Source organism: Grammomys surdaster, unplaced genomic scaffold (assembly GCF_004785775.1).
Source record: "Grammomys surdaster isolate TR1022 unplaced genomic scaffold, NIH_TR_1.0 126391, whole genome shotgun sequence".
Taxonomy (NCBI): domain Eukaryota; kingdom Metazoa; phylum Chordata; class Mammalia; order Rodentia; family Muridae; genus Grammomys; species Grammomys surdaster.
In genome coordinates this window covers 10,232,952-10,241,440 of record NW_021621185.1, presented here as the reverse complement: position 1 = coordinate 10,241,440, position 8,489 = coordinate 10,232,952, and positions in this window count along the sequence as shown.

The window sequence follows — 8,489 nt, the reverse complement described above, 5'->3', positions numbered from 1 at the left end:
AGATAGATAGATAGATAGATAGATAGATAGATAGATAGATAGATAGAGATGAGAGTTTGGATGGAGGAAAGGGACTGCAGAATTGCAACTCAGTTATGATTTCAATAGTAACCAAGCAAAAGTACCATAAAAACAAACAAAATTTATGCTCCACAAAAGTAAATACCTACAGGGAAATTCTAGTTGTGATATGTAGACAGTAGTGAGAGTGAAACAGTCAGTGGGGATACAGTTTAACGAAACTAAACTATATAACACAAAGGAGTTTAGACTTTTAGGACAAATATGGCCATTATTATTTTTAAAGAAATATAGAGATTTTCGAAGTTTTTAAAATATTTGTTTATGTATTTTACTTATACTGATTATTTTAGCTCACCCTTGTTCTATATTTTAACCAAAATCTTTTAATTCCTGCTTTCAAACCTCTTGCCTAAATCATCTCCAGTTTTCATCACTCATAGCAGACCATATTATAATTCAAACTCGAATCAAGATGTTATATATTTTAGCTGTATATTGACAGGGGAACTTTTTGACAATCATAATGTAGGTATAACTGTATAATGAAACTGTTATTTTTATCATCATGCTCATACACATAAATTTTTGGTTGCTTCAATTAACCTTAAAATGGATAAGAAAGGGAAAAACATATAAAATATTTAAGCTAGAAAACAAATTCAAATCTATTTTGCACAACTTATATTAGGATATTAACTTTCAAAATAGTGATAGTTTTGAATAAATATGATTCCTTAAAATGTCTTGTAACTTATCAAAAATTTTATCTGAAAGTTATGTTAATGACTTATGGTATAACTAATACTAAAATAAATACTGTATTTATGAATTTACCTTTAAAGAAATTATCTAGTTAATTACTAAGTGGCTGTTTTGTTTGCTTCATTATTTTTCAAGACAGGATTTCATTGTAGAACACTGAGTGTCATGGAAATCACACTGTAGATCAGGCTGGCCTTGAACTTATAGATATTTGTCTGTCTCTGCCTCCCTGGTGTTGTGAATAAAGCATGTGCCAAAACTGTCCAGCTACAATGTGTTTTATCTGGATTGATATATAAAATATTTAAACAATTTTACTGGATAACAACTTTTAATGCATTTTAGCTTAATTCACTGAAACTGATTTTTCATCTTTTTTTATATCCCTTGGAATATTTTCATCATTTTCATTGGGAAACATTACAATCAAATCCATATTAGTAAATTTAAGGAACAAAAATGCATTTAGAGTGGCCATTGGAACAGATCATTCCTTCTTTTACGGAAGCTGATTCTAAAGGTATACTTTTAGACAGAACAGCTAATTCTGACTTTGCTATTTGCTAATATTCCTTATTATTTGTTCATTTTGAGGACCAAATACTGTAAGAAATGTAAAATTCCTTCTCAAAGGAAAAATGTCCTGTTCATCCATTACTGAACATGTCTTAGATAAATAATTGAATTATAGTACTATTTCAGATTACATTTATCTTATTGCCTACCCCATATAATTATTTCTCCAAGACTTTTTACATTTCTTGAAGGGTGATATTCTCTAGAACTTCTATTTGTGCTGTTCTGAATATAATCTTAATGGTTGCCAAACAGAAATGTAAAGTTGTATTAAAAATCACCTGCTTGTAATATTTCATATTTTTATTAAAATTCATTGTTTCTCTGAAAATTGATATTTTAAATAAATCAGAATGTTTCTAGTTACTTTAATATTTTCTTCCTGAATTTGTGAGTGGTGTGTGATGTTCACAGTATTCATTTGCTATAGGTAAATAGTTTTATCATTAATAGAAATTAATATTTCACCAAAATTCATGTTCTTTCCATCTTTAAATTTAATATATCTATTTTTATGCTTAATAACATAAATAAGTTGTATTAACAGCAATTGGTCCTTATAGTTAGGTACTGATGAATAACCAACCAATAGCATTGGCAGTATTCTGTGATGATTGTGGTAAATCTTTTTCAAGTGACTCAAATGTTGAGAAGGGCATCTAATATTAAAGTAATTTTACTCTACTATCAGTTGGCTGAAGAAGAGAAGATTAGAGCCAGTTTTATTCATGTTTTTAAAAGTTATACAAGTACAACCAGTAAGCAGCAGTTTCAGAATTACAAATACTTTCTTTGAAAAACTTCAAATGAATTAGTCAAAATTTTCACACTATATAGAATTTTGTAATATACAATGTACATTTTGTTTGGAAAGAAAGCCAAATGTCCTGATCAAAATAATAAACAATGGTTGTCTTCCTGGGTCTTAATTTCCAAACTCAATGCGACTGTTTAAATTTCTATCCACTTACCTGCAAATTTAATAATTTTATGTGCCTTAACAGCTGAATAGTAGTCCATTGCATAAATGAACCAGATTTTCGTTATCCCTTGATAATTGTTTGTTGTCTCCAATTTCTGCCTCTTATTTAAAAGTAGCAATGGACATGAATGAGTAAGCATCCATGTGTTGTATAGTCCTCTAGATGTAAGCCCATGAATAATATAGCTATATTAGAGGTGGCCAACAATCTTCTGGGAATGCAGATACCTCTACTTATCTTAAGTTCTGGGGAGCTGTGTTCCCACAAGGCAAAGACCTGTCTGGATATTTGTGCAAAAAGGCATTTTGGTTCACCTTTGACTTGTGTTTGCATTTTTGGCTTTGCTATGGGAAGAGTTTACTTTCACTATGTCTATGACAGACATTTCCTCCAGAATCAGGAGACGAAAACTCAGACTATGATTTATCCTTGTTTGTCAATGCAGATCATGGATGGAGAATAGATTTCTATTCTTCTATTTGTTAATAATGGTGATGTCATTGAATCAACTCAAGGCCCTGGGTTGGGTACATCAGCTAACATACTTATGTTCTGTTCTGATAAGAACTTTATTTTGATTTGCCGAATGACCTATTTCAAACAACAGCTAGAGTTTCAAAAGGTTAAAAGGGTCTTGCTGCATCATTAGTTGCAAGACTTAATAGGAACATTCAGAGGGGTGCCAAGCAAAGATGAGTACTGTCTCAGGTTATTAATTTGGCACAAGCCTTGGAAAAGAGAACAAAGAAATAATATCAGGCAGGATTCTAAATCTTAGGCTAGAACACAGAAGTAATTTCAGACAGGAATCTAAATTTTAGGCTAGAACAAAACCTAGGCTTCAGACATGAAAATTACTTTGGGCTAGGATAGGGAAGTTGGCTCAGATATTTTGATCATCCTGATACTGATAAGCCCTTAGAAAGAGTGATGGTGGGAGTGTTCATGGAATTTTCTTTATTGCGTTGCTTGTTCTTTGACTATTTATGTTTATTGTCTTGGTTGTTGCTTGACTATTTGCATCTGTTGTATTGCTAGTCCCTCAACCTAGAACTGACCTTAACACATGGATGTAATAAAAATTGTATAAAAGAAAAGAGGAGGAGGGGGGACAGGATTGGGGTTCTGGGGAGGGGAAATGGGGAAAGAGGATGGCATCTGAAATGTAAGTAAATAAAATATCCAACAAAAAATAAGCAAAGAAGAAGAAGAAGCAGAAGGAGAAGAGGAGGAGAAGGAGAAGGAGGAGGAGGAAGAAGAGGAGAAGGAGGACAAGGAGTAGAGGGGGAAGAATTGAATTTCCTGATTAGGGTGTGGGCAGACACTAGATGTAAATAATTAAATCAGAATATCCCAGGTATGTAGTCTATCACCTCTCTACACTGTAACTGCAATTGTTACCAACCATAGTCACTTTGTCATGTATCAATGTGCTGTGTTAGATATTAAGCTCTTGCTGAAACTCTTTTCTCTTTCTTGAGGCATTTCATAGGTTATCAGGGTGCCTTGGGGATTGAGGAGAAGGAAGGGTAAAAGTACATTATACATATTATTGTTAAAAGTAGGAAATTCTTTTGAAAGGCTAGATGTGAGAAAGTAAGAAAATGAACATAAACCCTTTTCAGCTGTGAAGAAAAAAAATGTATAAATAAAGATGGTCTGAGTTGTCTTAGTTCCAGAAAGAGTGAAATGTACTTCTTAGTCCAAGTCTTCTTTTCCTGTTCCACATATTCTCCTTCAGTTTGAAGTTTCATTGGGCTGCACTCTGATACTATATGGCATAGTAGATTTAGCCTTTTGATTTTGACCAACTTTCACACTGTTTCCTGTAGAAGCTATAGCAGATTACTCCCAATAACCATGGATAAGTGTTATATTTTCCTGACATTCTTGTTAGCATTTCCTGCCATTAGCTTTATTAAATAATTCATTATGATTTAGGCAAGCAAAAATCCCCCCAAAAAAGTTTTAATTGTGTTTCCCTGATGGATAAGTGTAATGCACTTTTTTCTATTCCTTTTTTTATTGGATACTTTATGTACATTTCAGATGTAATCCCCTTTCCCCAGTTCCCCCAACCCAGAAACCCCCTATCCCACGCCCCATCCTCCTGCTTCTATAAAGACGTGTCCCATGAACCTAATCCCACCTATCCTATCCTTATCACATCATCGCCATTAACAAGTCTGTGTGCATGCGCTGGAAGGTTTTCCCGCCTTGATTAATCTGACAGTTGGAACACTTCATATGGCCTGAGGCAACAGGAGCCCATCAGAGACTGTCACATCCCAGGCGGGCTTAGCTCTCTATATAAGGGAAGGGTTTTAGTCCCTTGGGGTCCCTCCTCATTTGTGAAGCTTATGCTCTCCCTCTTAAGATGCATTAAAGCTTATACTACAGAAGGATCCTGAGTGTGCCGCGTCTTTCCTGCTGGCGGGAGGTTGCGTGGGACAACTGGTGGAAACCCGGGATACTAGACCTTACCATCATCAGCACCTTAGAGGACCCCTCGATAGAGGAGGATTCAGAACTGCAGGAGGTAAGTTCAGAGAGGTATGTCTGTCCCTGAATCTTTCGGGTTGTGCCTTGCCATCATTTTTGTAGTTTTGGTTTCGCTTCTTCTGACTCTTTGTGAAAATCGTAGGGCGATAGTTGCGAGTGGACAGGCTACCCTTGAGGGTATTCAGGACAGCATGTCAGAAACTGAACATAGTGAAAGGATAGGCCCGCGTAGGAAAAAGGTACTGAAACAAAAGGAAAAGGAACACCCTTCAGCTGAAGAAAAGAACCCTCCTAAAAAAGGAGAGATACTCCCTATCGGGAAAAGCTCGCTTTACCCCAACCTAGAGGCACTGACTATCGACAGTGCAAAGAGTTCCTCTGGGGACTCCGGTGAGGAGTCATTAGATTCTACAGAGGAGGCGGAGTTAGACGAGGAGGCAGCAGAGTACGAGGCAGAGAGATACCATTCTGATGAGCATACAATCAGAAAGCCTCTGAGGAAGCCCCCTAAGAAAATGGTTCCCTCGGCCCCCTCAATTCCTCCTCCCCCATACGCTCCTCACTCGGGATATTCCCTGCTCTCAGAGAAAGTTAGGAAGAAGCTCAGGACAGCTTTCCCTGTTTTTGAAACAGAAAATGGAGTGTACACTCCTGTAGACTTTACTCAACTAAAAGAATTGGCCGAATCAGTTCTTAAATATGCGCCCAACGCCAATTTTACTTTGGTACAATTAGATAGACTTGCCAGCAATGCCTTAACTCCTGCAGATTGGCAAGTGATTGTTCAAGCAGCCCTTCCCAGCATGGGTCAATACATAGAATGGAAGGCGTTATGGTACGAAGCCACACAAACACAGGCTCACGCCAACACTGTAGCTCTCACTCCTGAACAGAGGGAATGGACAATAGATTTGTTGACAGGCCAGGGAGCCTACGCTGCAGACCAAACCCGTTACCACTGGGGAGCCTACGCTCAGGTTGCAGCTACAGCCATTAAGGCATGGAAGGCACTCTCCAAGAAAGGAGAGGCCAACACACAACTTACCAGGATAGTTCAGGGGCCTCAAGAATCTTTCTCAGACTATGTGGCTAAAATGACAGAGGCAGCGGGGTGTATTTTTGGAGATACTAGTCCGATGGAGCCTCTGATTCAACAATTAATCTATGAACAAGCCACACAAGAGTGCTGTGCAGCCATTGCCCCAAGAAAAAATAAAGGATTACAAGATTGGCTGAGGGTTTGCCGCGAGCTTGGGGGCCCCTCACTAATGTGGGGTTGGCAGCAGATATTATTCAGTCACAAAAGAACCCAATGAAAAGAGACAATGTCAGAGTCTGCTATGGCTGTGGTAAGCCCGGTCATTTTAAAAAAGAATGCCCAATCATGCCTGCAAAACTGAATACTCCCAGTTTGTGTAACAGATGTGGAAAAGGCTACCATAAGGCTACTGCCTGCTGATCTGTGAGAGACCTAAAAGGGCGGCTTCTTCCACCACTGGAAAATCAATCCAATAGCCTGCCAAAAAATGAGACAGTGGGCCCTCGGTCCCAGGGCCCTCGAAGATATGGAATTCGTTGGACCAAAACCCAGGAAGTTCAGAAGAGAGAACGATCAGAGTTCCCCCAGGGCGACCGTGCCGATTGGACCTGCGCGCCCCCTCCGATTTCCTATTAATCCCTCAGATGGGAGTCCAGCCAGTCCCAGTTGAACCTGTAATGTTAACCCCTGGGGCCCTGGGACTTATTTTGGGCCGAGCGTCACTTACAGTAAAGGGCTTGATAGTCTTGCCAGGCATAGTAGACACTCAACATGCTACTGAATTGCAAGTCTTGGCCTCTAGCCCAAAAGGAGTGTTCTCCATCAGCAAGGGTGATCGTATTGCCCAATTATTGCTTATGCCAGGTATGGAAGATGAGACAGAAATAGACACAAGACAGATTGGCTCCTCAGGAAATGATTCTGCTTATCTGATGATATCATTAAATGAAAGACCCAAATTAATCCTAAAGGTACAGGGAAAAAGCTTCAAGGGAATTATGGATACCGGAGCGGACAAAAGTATTATATCCACACAATGGTGGCCCAAGACATGGCCTGTTACTGAGTCCTCCCATTCCCTACAGGGGCTAGGGTAACAATCTAGTCCTACCATCAGTTCTACTGCTTTGTATTGGGAGGCACCTGATGGTAGGAAAGGAAGATTTATTCCTTATGTGCTCCCTCTTCCTGTTAATCTTTGGGGAAGAGATATTTTACAAGGTATGGGCTTCACCCTGTCCAATGAATATCCTATAGAGTCACCCCATATCACCTCGTATTCCTCACAGGCTAAAGCAATGATGACGAGAATGGGATACGAACAAGGAAGTGGTTTGGGCAAGTTTAGCTAAGGAAGGGTCAAACTTATTTCACCCTCCAACAAACAAGGTAGAAAGGGTCTAGGTTTTTCCTAGGGGCTGTTGAGGGATTCCTGCCCATACCTTGGAAAACAGAGGATCCGGTGTGGGTTCCTCAATGGCCACTATCCTCTGAAAAATTAGAGGCCATCACAGAATTAATAAAAGAACAGATGACCCTTGGCCATATTGAAGTTTCTACTTCGCCTTGAAATACACCCATTTTTGCAATCAAGAAGAAATCTGGGAAATGGCGGTTGTTACACGACCTCCGGGAAATTAATGAACAGATGAATTTGCTGGGCCAAGTGCAGAGAGGGCTCCCCATCCTTTCTGCTCTTCCAAAAGACTGGTCTCTTCTCATAGTGGACATTAAAGACTGCTTTTTTTCCATTCCACTGTGTGTTCAAGATAGACCTCGGTTTGCCTTTACACTGCCTGCTATTAATCATGCTGGCCCAGATAAACGTTTTCAATGGAAGGTTTTGCCTCAGGGCATGGCTAATAGCCCCACCATCTGCCAGACTTTTGTGCAAACTGCTTTAGAGCCTTTACAACAACAATTTCCTGCCATTCTTATTCTTCATTATATGGATGATATTTTGATTGCTCATAAAGAGGTTCAGACTCTGAAAAGGGTTTATCCACAGTTATCATACCTGTTAGGGCAATGGGGTTTACAAATAGGTACAGAAAAGGTGCAACTGTTTAGTACGGGAGAATTTCTGGGAACGTCCAGCTTTCCCACTTGTATACATCCTCAAAAGGTTGAGATCCGAAGAGATTGCCTCTGCACCCTTAATGATTTCCAAAAACTGCTGGGAGATATAAATTGGATCAGGCCATTTTTAAAGATCCCCACAGTAGAACTTAAGCCTCTGTTCGCCATTCTTGAAGGGGACCCACATATTTCTTCGCCCAGAAGTTTTACCCCTGCGGCCCGTCAGGCTTTGCAATTACTCGAAGATGCATTACAGGATGCACAACTTCAGCGTATTGATCCCTCTTTATCTTTTGCACTATGTATTTTAAAAACGGAGAGTCTACCAACGGCTGTTTTGTGGCAACAGAGACCCCTATTATGGATTCACCCTAATATATCCCCAAACAAAATAATTGATTGGTATCCAGGGGCGGTTGCACAACTTGCCTCTAGGGGTGTTAAGGCAGCCATTACTCATTTTGGAATTGAGCCAGCCACCCTTTTTGTGCCTTATACAGCTGCCCAAATACAAATTTTAGCCA